This window comes from Chaetura pelagica, unplaced genomic scaffold, assembly GCF_000747805.2.
Source record: "Chaetura pelagica isolate M959 unplaced genomic scaffold, ChaPel_1.0 scaffold85, whole genome shotgun sequence".
Classification (NCBI taxonomy): Eukaryota; Metazoa; Chordata; class Aves; order Apodiformes; family Apodidae; genus Chaetura; species Chaetura pelagica.
In genome coordinates, this window is record NW_009953505.1 from 3147904 (window position 1) to 3164155 (window position 16252).

The window sequence follows — 16252 nt, forward strand, 5'->3', positions numbered from 1 at the left end:
GAATGATAATTCTTCTAGGACACCCTGGGGAAGCCCCATTCAGCGCATCTTCACCTTCTGCTGCATCTCTGGTCACCACTGATGCTCCACTCCCTGGGAAGGCCTTGGTGTAGCCAATCTAGTCACACCGAAACTCATATTCAGCCAACATGGTCACTCCAACCTGCTTCCCAAGCCTGTGGAAGGCCAGCAATGGCCAAGGACAGGCCCAAGTTGAAGAGCTACATTTTCAGGAGTCAGGAACTGGGTGGACTGGTACAACTGCACGTCCACCTCAGCTCTGGAAAACAGGAGGGTGGCACTGTGGTGGGAGTCACTCCGCACACACGTACAGTGTTTGTATCAGCAAGTGCACTTACCAAGTTCCAACTTCCTCTATAGTCTAATTATTTATCTTCACCTCAGGATGCATGAAGACATCCCTAAGTTGCACCACTGTTTTATTTCTGCCTAGCTTCCAGGAGGGCTAAAGGTACCTCCCTCATCAGAGAGAAGTCTCCAACCTCTGACACCATATGGAGCAAAATGCACCTGGTGAAAATGGAGACAAGCCAAAAGAACAGGTATTTGGAGACTAAATAAACCTCATCCATTTTATCTCTCTGAGTTTGCATACTACAGATTTCTGACTGCATATCAATTTCTGATTTCAGTGGGGACGGTGCTTGCAAGAACCGATTGCAACTCGACCTACTTACAGTTTCTTGGTCTAAGAATAGCATGTTCGGGTTGCTGCTGCCTGCCAGGACTGGCAGCTGTTTCTGAGATCACTATCAGACATACTTTAAAAGGTGTTTTCCACTTATGGAGATCTACAAGATGCCTTTTGCCTTTTTTATGTTTCAATCATTGATGGGAAAAAAAATATTCATTTCAAAGCAATTGTGACCTAAAACCAACCTTTGCCAAAAGCTCCTCGTCCTCTCCCTGCAGCAGCACTCAGCAGCTCTTAGCCCACCATTCCATGGTAATCAGGATTCAGCTCCTGCTGGCTGCTGCAGGCTGCATCCAGCCCTAACTTTACACCTTTATTTCTGTTATCCTTTTCCAGGTTTTCAGCTTCATTCTAACTTGTTTTCCCAAAGATCAAGCACACTGGGGGGGTTTCTGGTGACAACTAAACATCTTTGATATTTTTATTTCCCCCTCTCATTTCTAACTTTAATTTTTTCCTACCTTTGGGATTACACAGCACCTTCCAGGTAAGAGCTGTCAGATTTCTTTCCCTGAGAAACACTGGTGTTTTATAAAAAACTAAGGCTGAAAAGTGGCTGCAAGAACTGGGAGCTGGGGGGCAGGCAGCGAGGGCAGAGAATAAAGCTAGAGTTCTGGTTTTAAAGAAAGCAAAGGAGGAACTTCAGCTTCTTCTGGGAAAAGGCTGGTGAGGGCCATGCAACCCCCTGGGTGCATTTCACAGGTGGTGCCAGGGAGGCAGGAGCACCCCTGGCAGGCTGTGCCCACGCTGCCCCGCGCACCCTCCTCACGGCACCACCGACCCCCCTGGCTCTCCCCACGCACCACGGGGCTGGCTCTGCACGGGGAGCTGAGCCAGGGCGGCTGGAGCCTAATCCCCGGAGGATTTATCAGTGGGATTTGCAAGGTGCAGATACTGGGTGCTGAGCTGCAGCAGCTTGTGGCCAGCACAGGGCTGGGAATGGGGCAGGCAGCAGCTCCCAGCTGCGGGCAGGGCTTGCCCAGGGAGTCACAGCATCCCCCCCAGCACCAGAGCCACCACCAAGGGCTGCCCAGTGCTGCTTCTTGGATAACGAGTGCTCATTATGTCACATACTCCTTCCCACTGAGAGCAGCTGACAGGTCTTTGGGAGAAAACCTGTGCTTCAGTGCTCTGTTGAGGACCTAAATGGTCTCTTTCCCCAGGGGGTATTTGGGAGTAGCAGAATGGGAATCGCAGAGGAGTCCCCATGGGGGTCTTTACAGCATGGACAGCCATGCTCCTGGCCTGATAAAAATGCCTTAGGCCAGAGCCTGCAGATCCCAGTGCCATGGTGAGGGCCAAGCTGAGCAAAGGGAGACACGACTGTCACCCCCTGGGCAGCCCATGAGGGACAGGAGACCCTGCTCCCTGCTCAGCCCCAGCAGAGCTTCCTTCCCCCTGCATCAGGGCTCTCTCCCTCCCTGGCTACAAGATCATTGCTTCCCACAGGTTCATCTTCCACTTTGCCATGAGATACTGATTTTTCCCCTTCGAGCACAGGACTGAGCAGAACTTTCACTGTGCCCCCAGCTAGTCACATCTTGTCTTGATCACTGTTAGACAGCTTCTCACCTTGGAGCATGGCTCTGAGGCATCCTCTCCCATGCAACCCCTGAGATGCACACCAAGCCCTTTCCCCCCTGGCTACTCAGACCACCACCCTACCATGCAACCATTTACACTAAATGCCTAAGGGAAAGCCAGGCAATTTCTCCGTTCCCCAAACCTTTGGAGACTGAGGAAAGGATTTATCCATCCCTATGCAGACATCTCCTGAAGGAGGGAACTGGAGCATGGGGCTCCACCACCTGTTCTTGCTTCTGCTGCTGTTTGTAGAGACTATGGGTGGCCTAGGACATGCCCTGGTAGGCCATGGTCAAAAACTGATCCTGACTGAGAGGCTGAAACTTAAATGATGTAAGATGTGCTATGTGCTCTCAGCCTTTGAGACAATGGCAAAAAAGCCAGGATGTACTAAAAATACGAAGAGCTCTTCAGTGGAATAGGATGTTTATTAATGTGATATTCATTTGCATTACACTAGTGATATTTATTAATACCTGTCACTCATGATGGACATGTTCTGCAGCAACACATTTCGATCCATCAACTTTTGTCACTGGATTGCTGTTGTTAACTGCCCTGGCTTCATGTTTTGCTGCTTTTGGATATCATAGATGACTAAAATCACACGTGATTATCATCTTCCTAACTGAGCACTGCAAATTTTATGAACAGGAGTTCCCTTATGTCTTCAAGATCTGCAATTACATGCAGATAAGTTCAAATTTTTAATTATTACCTCTGATTTATATTGTCTTAATCATCTGGTAAGTAAAAGTTCTTCACAACATCCAAAAAGCAATTTCAGAAAGTGTCCTCCCAAAGTCATTATTGTCATCATTATATTTTGTTGCTAAAGATCAGAACACCACTAAAAAGCACTGACAAGTTAAATAAGAATAATTCCCCTGCCTAAAAGAACTTGAATCTATGCACAACAATATAAAAAGAGGTAGTTAAACATATAGATTTTATTTGCATTTTATGCAAATAAATGCACGAGGAAACACAAGAAAACAATGCTGCTGAGGGAAAAAACATTTCCACTCACACAATCAAATGTAATGTGTTCATTCAACTCATTCCAGCTGAGAAAATTGTGCATTCAAACACCTGGAAAACTGTGACTCACTTGATATGTACTGATAATAATCATGTTGGTTTTGTTTAGCTCTGTTTAGCCAGTCCTCATCTTCAGGACACTCTGCTTCATCCCACTCCAGCACCAGAGTACTCACCACCCTGCTGCATTGATGCACAAGGTAACCAGGGCTGTGGATGGCAGCCTGATCTGAATTGGCTAGATAGTTGCTTGTTTTCACCCAAGGAATTGAACAAAATTGCAAACCATTTCTACAAGGAGGGTTGGGAGGGGGGAGAGGGAATAAGGGGGGGGGGAAGTATTTTATTTTCCAAGTGTAAATAATATTTTTTCCCCCTGAGTGTAATAAAAGACCACGAGCAACATCCATTGTCTCTGGCCAGGAGTCCTTCCACCCAAAGTTTCATGCTTTTTTTTTTTTCTCTTTTGGTTTCACAGAAAACACCTCTCTGGTTGCCTACAGAGCTGAATCTTGGTGGTTTCCTTCTTTTTATTTTCCAAGTGTAAATAATATTTTTTCCCCCTGAGTGTAATAAAAGACCACGAGCAACATCCATTGTCTCTGGCCAGGAGTCCTTCCACCCAAAGTTTCATGCTTTTTTTTTTTTCTCTTTTGGTTTCACAGAAAACACCTCTCTGGTTGCCTACAGAGCTGAATCTTGGTGGTTTCCTTCTTTCTCTCACGAAGATGCAGCAGCTACCACACCTTTCCTTCCTCCTGAGGTTTTTCCATTACAATGTTAGGAAAAATCTCAGAACCCAGCATCCAAACTCATCACTTTATTATAGAATCATAGAATGGTTTGGGTTGAAAGGAACCTTCAAAGATTTAGTCCAAGCCCCAAACCATGGGTAGGGACATCTTTCACTAGATCAGGTTGCTCAAAGCCTTGTTCAACCTGATCTTAAACACGGGAAGCATCCATGATTTCTCTTGACAACTTGTTCCAGTGTCCCACCACCCTCACCTTGCCCACATGCAATAGTTTTCCATTACATCTAAACAAGAGGGGTATTCAGTCTTCCCTTGTTGCCCAAAAGTGAAGGCAGATGCCATGGCCGAAGGCTTCTGCATGTTGATAGAACTGCCCAGCCCCCATCACACCAAGGATTCATTCATTCTCCTTCTGTGTGTTGGTGTTTCAGATGTATGAAGTCAAAACACACAGAACAGGCACATGTCCAGGCCTTGGGTAAGGCATTGTCCCCTCAGAGAACAATGTGTAGGATGCAAAAAATGTAAACATCTTTATTACTTGTGCCACATCAGTTTTGACCTGGCTTGAGGTTCCAGAGCAAAACAGAGCTAATTTATGGTGAGTAAGGAATGGATAATCCAATCACTGAGCTTCTGATAGGCATCTGCAGCATTTAAGCAAATGGTGACAGAGGACTCACAGACTGCATGTCTCCTGTGCCCACTCCACAACGACAGTGTCCTCCAAGCTACCAAACATATATGGCAGGAAGGAGATCTGCACTGACATATTTAAAAATGTAAGTTACCAAACTGTATTTTTCTTTGAACTTCTTCAAAAAGAAGGCAGAGGAAGCCCTTAAAATAAAAAAACTCGTGTTCTCTTTTTATCAGCAATTGGTAAGGAGCTCAGTGAATGAAAACAGCACAGAAAAAAATAAGAAAATGCTTCAGAGAATTACATTATGCTTTTTTTTTAACAGAAAAGCATGCTTGCTTTATTAAAGCCTATATTGCCTGCTCTACAGTCATGTTCTTCATCAGATTAATTGCTCCTGCTTCTGCAGTTTAGAGGAAAGGCAAGGATGCACACAGTTGTTAGTGTAGATTAAAAGGCATTTACAACCTTGAAATCTGCACTTTGTTCTGGGCAGCTCAGCTGAGCCACAGTCACCTACCCCCTCCAAGCTTTTTGACATTGAGAGAGGCAACCATTTATTCCATAAGTGCTGAAGTGTGGTTGTGCTAATGTTCTTGCTCCCTTTTTGATTTAACCAGGCTCTCTCTCTTACAACAATATGACAAATAAGTGCCCCATGAATTTGTGTAGATGAGCATAGACATATACTGGGTTTACAGTAACAGTACTGGTCTAAAAACATGTCCCCTAAATGATAAGGGTCTCTGGAGCAAATTCATACATTCAGAAGAATTTCTGTGCATGTGCACAAGGTGCGCAAGGAATAGAAAGGCAGTTGACCTTCACTGTACTTGTCCATATGGGAAAGATGATTGTATTTGGGAATACAGTGATGACACAGAATCACAGAATCTTAGGGGTTGGAAGGGACCTCAAAATATCATCTAGTCCAACCCCCCTGCCAGAGCAGGGTCACCTAGAGCACATCACACAGGAACGTGTCCAGGCGGGTTTTGAATGTCTCCAGAGAAGGAGACTCCACAACCTCTCTGAGCAGCCTGTCCCAGGGCTCTGTCACTCTCACAGTAAAGAAGTTTTTTCTGATATTCTCATTGAACCTCCTGTGCTCCAGTTTGCACCCATTGCCCCTTGTCCTATCACTGACATCACTGAAAAAAGCTTAACTCCATCTTCCTGACATTCACCCCTTACGTATTTGTAAACATTGATGAGGTCACCCCTCAGTCTCCTCTCCTCCAAGCTAAAGAGACCCAGCTCCCTCAGCCTTTCCTCATAAGGGAGATGTTCCACTCCCTTCATCATCTTTGCAGCTCTGTGCTGGACTCTGTCAAGCAGTTCCCTGTCCTTATTGAACTGAGGGGCCCAGAACTGGACACAATACTCCAGATGTGGCCTCACCAAGGCAGCACAGAGGGGGAGGAGAACCTCCCTTTACCTACTAACCACCCCCTTTCTAATGCACCCCAGGATGCCATTGGCCTTCTTGGCCACAAGGGCACATTGCTGGTTCATGGTCATCCTCCTGTCCGCCAGGACCCCCAGGTCCCTTTCTCCTACACTGCTCTCCAGCAGTTCAGCCCCCAACCTGTACTGGTACAGGGGTTGTTCTTCCCCAGATGCAAGACTCTACACTTGCCCTTGTTGAACCTCATCAGGTTTCTCCCTGCCCAACTCTCCAGCCTGTCCAGGTCTCTCTGAATGGCAGCACAGCCTTCTGGTGTGTCAGCCACTCCTCCCAGTTTAGTGTCATCAGCAAACTTGCTGAGGGCACACTCTGTTCCCTCATCCAGGCCATTGATGAAAATATTGAATAGTACCAGTCCCCGTACTGACCCCTGAGGGACTCCACTAGTCACAGACTTCCGACTAGATTTTGTCCCATTGACCACAACTCTCTGACTTCTTCCTTTCAACCAGTTCATGATCCACTTCAGTACCCGACCATCAAGACCACACTTCCTCAGTTCATCTACAAGGATGCTGTGGGAGACAGTGTCAAATGCTTTACTAAAATCAAGATAAACCACATCTACTGCCCTATCATCATCCGTCCATGTAGTTACTTCTTTAAGTAACGAGGAACTTACTTTTTGTAAAAGGTAAGACCCTCACCTCGTCTCAGATCTTCAGGGCCCACAGGTGACTGAGAAAATCACAGGCACAGTGTGTAATAAACCTCTTTCCAAATGCTGCTTTGGTTTCCAAGTCCATTGACTGGGTAAATGGGCAAGAATTTGGTTTATTTTCTTTTATATTCATTGCTCTTTTGTTTCACAAAGAGAGGAAAAAACTGCTTTTTCAGAATGCAGTGTGATAATATACTTGAAAGTGGGTCCAGAGTCTCTTTTTGCCCTTTGAAATGCCTTAGATTATGAGATGTTTTCAAGTTAAAAAATTGCCAGGGCAAGAACATTCTTCAGAAGCATCCTTTGAGTCAAAGATAAAAGCAATGCCCTGCAGGTACAGGCTAGCAGTAGTCAGGGAAAAGATTAACTTCCAGCAGAAGCTGTGAAACTCACTCCCTCTAGTTCTGTAACTGTATAAGACTACACTGTTATCTATTCCTTTTTTTTTTATTTCCTTATCCACTGGCTGTGCCAACAAATGTGCAATAAACCTGCCTGTGAATCTGCCTTTCCAGCCTAATTATCCCACTGTTTATGTTTTCCCTGAGATTTAGGCCACCAAACATTTCATGTAGTCACCCAAGTTCCATCAAGAGGTGACACATCAGGACATCTCTGCAGCAGGTTTAGCAATTCTGATTCATCAGTGAGCATTTAACTTTTCCTGGCTTGGTAAATCTGCGATTTTGGGAAATTTCATTGATATTCTCTGGAATTATACAATGCTGTTAATACAGAAAATGCTAAAATTCTTTTGTGGAAGAGGGAAAATTAACCTGGAAAGGCAGGTTAAGCATCCAGACCAGGTACCGGGAGAGAGACTGGTGGTGAGAGGAGTGTTTCTGAGAAACCTGCTTTTATCTCCTGCAAATCTGTATTGTCATTTCAGCCCATGTTCCTCATTTGCCCTCATGTCAGCCATGTTTGTTCTCATTCTAATTTACACCTGGGGAAGCCAAAGAGAGAAGCCCAACCTCAGGACTGTCCCCCCACCTCTCTAATGCCACCTCCAGCTTCCCCAAGAAGGCCAGGTATGCAGAGGAGAGTGATTCACAGCCCCCTGTTCTGGTCAGGCAAATTATAATGCTGGATTCATTGGTGCTACAACATAAAATATATGTTGTACATTAAAGGAACCTTTAATGGACTTCAAGAAGGAAATTTCATTCTTGTCTGGCTAGATGTATTAACTTTAAGATATTAACTACATTTCTAGCACATCTTTAGCTCACAGTCCTTTAAAAGTTTTGAGAACCAGACCACTTATAATCAACTTGTCATCTCTGACTCCTGAAGCATTTACAAAGGAAGATGGTGTCTTCCTCTCCCCCTCTACACCTGAGAAACTTGAGTTTGGAAGATCAAATTACTTTCCCCAGCCACCTCACAGTCCTGTGGCACACTGAGTCTCCTGGCTCAGCTCCTGGGGTCCCAGCTATCAGTAGAGCTGCTCAGACCATGGCAGTTTCATTGTGTTATCTGAGAAGTTGTAATAAAATAGCTTATTTCCATGCTTTCTAAGTAACCTGTACTTCACACACCCCCACAGTGCTGCTATTGCAGGCAGAAACCTAATAAGCCAGTGCTGACTTCTGCATCCACAAGCAGCAACCAAACAATCCCATAATCCCAGTCTGCAAAGTGGCTTTAATACACTTCTAAGTTAACTAAGTGTTGCTGATGTTCTCTGATAAATAAAAGCCCTATAAACTGTTCCCCGTGGTATGGTACTCTGCAGGGAGAAGTTTATCTCAAGGCAACTTCTTAACACTGAAGTTTTATATCAAGAATATGCTGAAGCTTCACCATAAATAATTTAATCTCTTTCTAAAATATTAATGTGGTTTGTTGACGGCTTCTGTTTTGCTTATGGTGTTTCAAAGATTTTGACTGTAGGAAAGTATAGATCTTATCTCTGATGAAAAAAAGCTTTGAAAATAGTCTAACACCTTCACAGTTGAAAGTCTTTCTCCAGACAGGGACTTTTAAATGAAGTGTGCTGTCTCCAAGGCAGCACTCCTAAGGACAGAGATCTAAGGATCAAAGCAGAGCACTAAAAGCCACTGCAAACAAATCTACTTGTTTGACCAACAAATGTCAGCCACTCACAAATGACAGAAGTTTGATTCCATAAGCCTATTTCCAGAACTAGGCTAGTCCAAGTAGAGATGGTCTGAAGCAATAATTGACATTATTTCCAATGTAACTAAAATCAAAAGTGGTTATTCAAGGCGCTTCTGTGCTGAGAAATCAGGTAACAAACTGTAACACATAACTTTCCTACTACAGTTCACCTCTACTCAGGAAAAGATAATGCACAACAAGGCTGATGGTATCTAATGAAGGAATACTATCCCAGTTTCTGGAGCCAATCCTGATGTTGCAGATAACTGGAACTGCATTTTTAAACTTGGAGAAATGCGACAAAGCTATTCCAATTATTTTTTTGTTTGGAAAGATTCAAGGCTTCCAGCCAGCTGATGAAGAGACACAGAGAGGAATCTGGAGTATTCCAGTCTCAACCCTCAGCTAAGCAGAGGGCACAAATGCCACAGATCTGGTGCCAGCTTTACCAGTTAAATTCCGGTCTAAGCTCAGTCTTCTAAGAATGATCCCACTTGGCCATGAGCAACTTTTGTTGTGAGCCACATGCCCTCTGTTCCCAACAGCTTCCAGCCCATCCATCATTGATATTTCTGTGCTGTTTGTTGATGATGGCAGCCCAGTAAAAGCCAGTGCCCCAGTGGCACTGAACACAAGGGATCTCCTGTCAGGAAAAGAATTTTATATTAAACAAAACAGAGAAAATCCAGTAAAGGATGAAAAAAAAAAACCTTATGCTAGCTTATGAGTCCTGGATATGGAAAAGCACCCCTCATATCTGTGCCTTTGTGCCAATGCAGTAAAATCATCACTTTCAAAATGCTAAAATTAAATCTTCTCCCATGATTGCAGTAAACCTGCAGACAAGCATTGCTACTCTGTTGTACTGAATGCAGAAAACGATTGTTTGTGTTAATATCTGCTGAGCACAGACTCCAGCACACAACTGCAGGGCATTGGCATGATGGACCCTGTTCACGTAAGTACCAGTGTAAATCATCAAACTCCTTATTCCCTCCTAGGAAAACAAGAGGGCAGTGCTTCTGTTGACTCCCACAGCTTCATCAGACACCCAGAGCAAAATTTGCCTGCAGACCTGTCACTGCAATGTGATCTCAAGTCAATTAGGCCATTTCAAAATAAAAAGGTAATATTGAATGTCAATGGCAGATGGTGAAGCTCTGAACTAAGAAGATAAAGTCTACACAGATTTTCAGGGAACACGAATGAAAATAATAAGCAGAAGAAATTTCAATATTGCTAGACCTTGGAGCAGAAACACAATTTTCTGGGGCACCTTCTGTCTCAGCCAGGTAGGAACAGCAGAGCAAGGAGCACTGGAGTCAGACAGAGTGTTGTCCTGCAGACTGCCCTGAGCCATGGTCCTGCCTGCATCATTGAGATTCCCAGCAGCTTCTACTCACAACAGAACCTAAGCAGAATAATCCCAGTCTTAAGTGCTTCGTAGCTCAATCCATTTACCTCTCTAAAGGACATATATAGCTTCCTTCCCACCTCATACAGCACCAGCCTTCAGTGGTGTCATGTTAGGACACAGACCTTTCCCTGAGTGCCTGGTTTATTTTCTGAAAAGGGCACTTCCAAACTACCAAAGTACTTCCAAATTGCAGTTGTATAACATTATTGGTCTAGATTCTTATTTTAGCAACTTAGCATCAAAACATCACCACTTGATCAAAGTGCTGGAATTCACACTACTTTCCCTCTTTGCTTGAAGAATCAAAATTATTAACTAGGTTATTAGAATAAAAACTTAACACTGTATGTCTTCACAACATTAAGCTCCCACTAATTAGGTTCTAACTGAATACTCTGCCAGGGGATCATATTACTACTGAGACAGAGATCCCAGCACACAGAAGCTGAGCAGCATAGGAAGAAGTCCCAGAAGGACACAACTCGGATGCATCTTGATGCTGTGCTGATCAAAGAGGGACAAGGGCCAGGCAGAGCTGGAACCATGTGAGCTTGTGCAAGCACAGTCCCAAGGCTTTGCTGGTGATGGGGCTCATTGCAAGCATTGGAGCATGCATGGGAGTGTTCTCCTCAACACAGAGGGGGTTTAATCAGCTTTGCATCCCTGAGGCAGGCAGGATTGCATCTCAGCAACAAGATGGTCAGGTGCTCAACAGCACCATTTCCCTGCCAGGATGCTAGTGAGGCTCAGGTCTGCATGTGCAGGGCACATCCCCAGGGCTGGTTGCTGTAGTTCTCACTCAGGTGACTCCAAAGTGCTCCATCTCACCGTGGCACCTTGCAAACCAGCCTTGTCCATGTGGCCTTCAGCAGCAGAGGGGGAGGGCAGTGGGGCCAGGGGTGGCACTGTGCCCATGCCCCTCATTCCTGGTGCCCAAAGGACCACTCAGGACTGAATGACACCTGCTAGGACATGCTGCCAGGAGCCACCACAGATGGATATGTCCATAACTGGGCAGGACTAACCTTGCTATGGTTGAGCACAGAAAGGGGAGACCAATGCATGCAATTTAATTTTAGCCAACATCAGACGATCAAATCAGGTATGTGACCAAAATTCATACAGCAAAAGCATCCATAGGACAATCCCTTACAGGAGAAATTAGATTGGCAGCTGTTTTATGCTCCTTTTTCCCTTATTTAAGGGAAGAATGTGAAGGATTTGGTCACAGGCAGCACAGTTAGTGCAGCACCTGTCCTGCACTAACTTCTAAGACCACAACCAGTCTTGGTTTCACTACCTGGTTGGTACTTCAGGGAAATCAATCCCTTAGCTTTGGCTGCAGGATATGGGGTACAATCCTCAGAGGAGCTCTTCCTTAAGGCTAAAGGTTATTCCAGTAATGAGTAACTCAACACACAGCATCCCTGAATTATAATCGAAACTGAATATTTGGTCATTTTAATGAAATTTTCCTGATCTGTCACTTCTGGTAATGGAAAGGCAGTCAAATGACCTGGGGCAAATTGAGACAGTCCCTGTGGAAAACTTCAGAGCACTAGAAGCAAATTAAAAAGAAAAATGCAAAAAAAATCTTAAAACTATCTTCATTCAGTTTGTTACAAACCTAACTCTCAGTTCTGCCAGTGGCCTGATAACTCCTCCAAGAGGCAATCATACTCTTTTGCAGAAAGAAAGAGTTCTTCAGTTCTCTTTGTTCAATACTGAGGTGAAAGGTCTTTTTCTTTACAAAAAACTTCTAGCTCTCAGTAGGCTGTAATCCTCATGTTGGAGTCCTAAGGTTAACTGCCTGATTTGGAACATCAGTCTTTTGGAATGCTCTTTGTGCTTGGATAAATCATTCCCTTCCCTCAATGCAGAATTATTTTTTTTTTTCCCAGCAGTCATTCAAAAGTGGTCAAAACATCTGAGGGGACCGTAAATGGGAGTGACAAGAGACACCTCAGAATTAAAAGGAGTTTTGAAAACACCTACATAAAACCCAGGTGGATGTTTGATGCAACAGTCTATGTTTTATTAGCAATAGTCACAGTAGCTCATTGGAGCCTTTGGAGGGACTTGCTGGCTCCTCTGGGTGACTTGTCTCTCCCTCATCCCACTGCAGCCAGTCATGGTGGACAATCCTGACTCTATAGAGCAGCAGTAAGGGATGAAGAGCTTATGCTCTGTAAATTCATGGGCTGCCCTCTAACAAAAATAGAGCCTGCTGAAAGAAAGCAGGGCCCAGGCATGTGCATGGGCTTGACATTTAAGAGGCTGTCATCACACCAGCATTAATGAAGGTTGCAGTGACGCTCATCACCGGTTGCTCCAGGCTGAAGTACGTGCAGATTCCTGGCACCCCAATTATCCACTGCAGAAAGCACACAGCAGAGGGTGCAATGAACATTATAAAAGGAATACGGATCATGACTGAGGAGGGACAGGTATATTTACCCCTGCTTGGTGTCACAACAGGATCGTGTTGCACTTCCAGACCTGAGGACATAGAAAAATTGCTGGGTCCTCCCACATGGACATTGCCTGAGCAATCTGATGGTGCAGCCAACTTCTGCCACAGCTTTCACTGGATGAAACATAGAAAATCAAATCAAGTTTGGCAAGTAGTGGCCTGTGCTGACTGGAATTCTTCAGACAAATTCAGTGAATATCAGCAAAGACCAGCAGCTCATCCTGGAAGGCAGATTCATGAGGCCCTAGTTTTAAGGAAGGGAAGGCAGCTTCTAGGGATGTGAGCTCTGTCACATCACCTGTGTGCAGGGACAGTTGATGGGTCTTGAGCATTCTAGCTTCCTCAGTGACTCCTGGATCCTGCTGTTGTGATCATCCATGTTGCTAAAAAGTCATTTCCCTCTCAGATAGTGTCTTGGGAGTAAATCTGTCAGCATCTGCCAAAACCAAACAGGCTTGTGGTTCCTGGCAAGGGCCACTCTGGGTGGGCAGTGTAGACAAGGCTGCACTGGCTGGGCTCCCACTGCCTTCTGCATCCTCCTAGCCCCATCCTGGGGAACTTCACCCATCAGATAAACACCCATGCCACGTGCCAGGGTTTGTGAAAGTCATCCTCCATTTCAGGAGATAAAATCATTCTGCTAGTGGGTTGTGACTCACCCTTCACACCTTTTCAGACACTGCTACTAAGGAGAATCCCAAAATAATAAGCAACATCTTAGAGCCACCAGGGATTTCCACAGAGCCCAGGGAAGACAAGGGATGAGTACTATGTAAAGGGGACCCAACCACCACCTGAAAGTGCCACCAGCTCACTGCAGTGTGGCCACAAATGTCATCTGCTGTGCCTAAATAGCTGAAGGGCTCACGCAACACCTTGTCTCCTCCAGCTGCAGCCACTCTTGCACAGACAGCTGCTTTTCTCAGGCTTTGCTGAGTGTCCAGGGATGTGCTGCTGCCCCTGCAGCATCACCCCCCAGGAAGGCTCCACTGGAGCAGAGCTCCCCTCCACACCACTTCAGGAGACCCAAGCTTGATCTTAAGCCAAATTACATGATGTTTCACAGCTTCTCAGAAACACAGTTACAGCAAGTCTGTGTGTGAGGAAGAGCACGTCAGTGGATGGCTCCTTTTGTTCCAGCTCCCTTCTCCTTTCTGCTAGACCAACCTGTCAGCAAAGCTGATTTTTACATTATTTGGAAAAAAAAGCAGAGAAATATATTCATAGCAAGAAAAACAACAACAAGCAAACCCACAAAACCCCCCCTCAAATACAAGGCAGAGGTTAAATCTGATGTTTTTCTGCTGTTTCTCAGAGGCCTCTACATATTTATGTGGTGAAGCTGAGAATGCCTTCCTCTTTGCAGAGGCAACACCTTGGCTGTGATTGAACCTGCAGCCTCCATCTGTGCCACTGTGTCCTTGGCTTAGAGAGCAAAAATAACCTCTTTATTTACTAGTATGGACACAGCCATAAAGTTATGTCAGTGACCTGGCCCTGCAAAAACATGTCTCAGACAGGGTTTGGCATCCTGAGTCAATGCCTCCAGGCAGAAACCAGTCTGATAGCTTTACAAAGCAACCCTGCACCTTGTGTCTGTACAAGGTCCCCACCAGGACAGAGGGCTGAGAAGGCTCCAAATCCTGCAGCATGTTCCTCACCCCCTGCTGCAAATCCCTTCCAGTAAAACCCATCACCTATGTATTTCAAAGCAGGCCCCAGAAAGTGAGGGCTGGACCCAGGCTTCCCTGCAGTTAAGATGATTTGGGGTCCTGTACTTTCACCCTGTCCTTGAGAGCACAGACAGATGCTGCTGGAGAGGCCATGACAGCCCTGTTGCCATGGTGGATGCACTTTGAAAACCAAGGGACACCCACTTTTGGCAGAAAATCAAGATCCTAAGAAAACCACCCCAGCCACAGTGCATCCCAGCCAAGTGCCACCTCTCCCACTGCCCCAGGGGCAGCCCCTTGGCAGCTCCTGCCAGGGTGGGTGAGAGGTGCCTGGCACCCTGCCCTGCCTCCCAAGGTTTCTGTGCAAACAGAGCAGCCATGCACTTCCTGCCAAACACCTCCCTTAGGCTGAGGAAAACAACCAGTGTAAGAGCAAAACCTCTCTGACAGATCCCAGCGTGTCCGTGAGCTGGTGAAACGCAGAGATGACATCTCATGTCTGCATGCATGAAATCCACAGGTAGTCCTCAGATTGTATCTAGCTAATGCAGACATTTCTCATGTTAGCACTGCTAGAAAAACAGTGTAGGAAGGAAGGAAGGAGCTATAACTTTGTATATTCTGATTCATGTTTGACTAAATTCATAACCTTAGTATCATATTAACATCGTGTGTGCATTTATGCTGTAATTGCATTCCAGCTGCCTGAACTGGAACTTAATTTAGTCATGGCACTTTAGCTTTGCTGTGAGTTATAAATCATTCTTGCTCTCAAGAAACAAATTAATTTACAGATGTTACAAGAGATAGGATTACACAGCATGATTCCTTTTTTTTTTTAACTTATGCAACGTATAAACTTTATTAAAGGAAAGTAATTTCTTCAGGGAAGTCCAATAGGCACTTAATGCTAATGGCAGAGGGAGACAAAGTACAAAGATCTTTGAGCTTCAAGGAGCATCACAGTCTCCTTGCAAGTGATTTGAAGGTGCTCAGCATCAAACAATGTAGCAAAGCAAGAACACAAGTAGTACCCTGTACCTGTATGGGGTTTTAAGTGCTCACTGATTCTTCAAGTGCACCAAGATGTGCACACACATGTTATCATCAGAACATGAAGTGGAGGCTTGTTTGAAATTCTGTGATTCTATGATTGAGGCTGGTCACATCTTTCCACCCTGAACAAGCTTTTTCAGCCAGTTTGAATTTTTGTCATGGTGTTGGTTAAGTTTTCAGGGAGTGAATGTTTTACTGGCTCAATAGTTTGAATAGTTATTCAGAGTTATTCATAGAACAGTTATTCTTTGAATAAAAATGAGTTAAAGCAAAACCAGTCTGGTTCTGGACTACTGGCAAGCAGCCATACTCTTGTGCAGTCCTCTTCCTGCCATGTTGACCTGATTTCCAACCACCCCCTTGGTCATGCATTTACTGAGTGACATTATTGTGTTGTGAAAGGTGCACTTTTGCCCATCAGAGTGCTGTTCCTAATTAAAATAATTAATTTGGTGTCAATAGATGGTGCTGAAGAGCAGCAACATCACCCTGGACTGTTGGAGCATCAAGAATGTTTCTAAAGAATTGCAATCCCTGTCACTAGCTGCTGTTTACATAAACTTCCAGTGAACTGTATTTCTGGAGACAGTGCGCTCTTGCCAGCCGTTAGTACATAATAAACGTTGGTATTTCTATGAAAACATC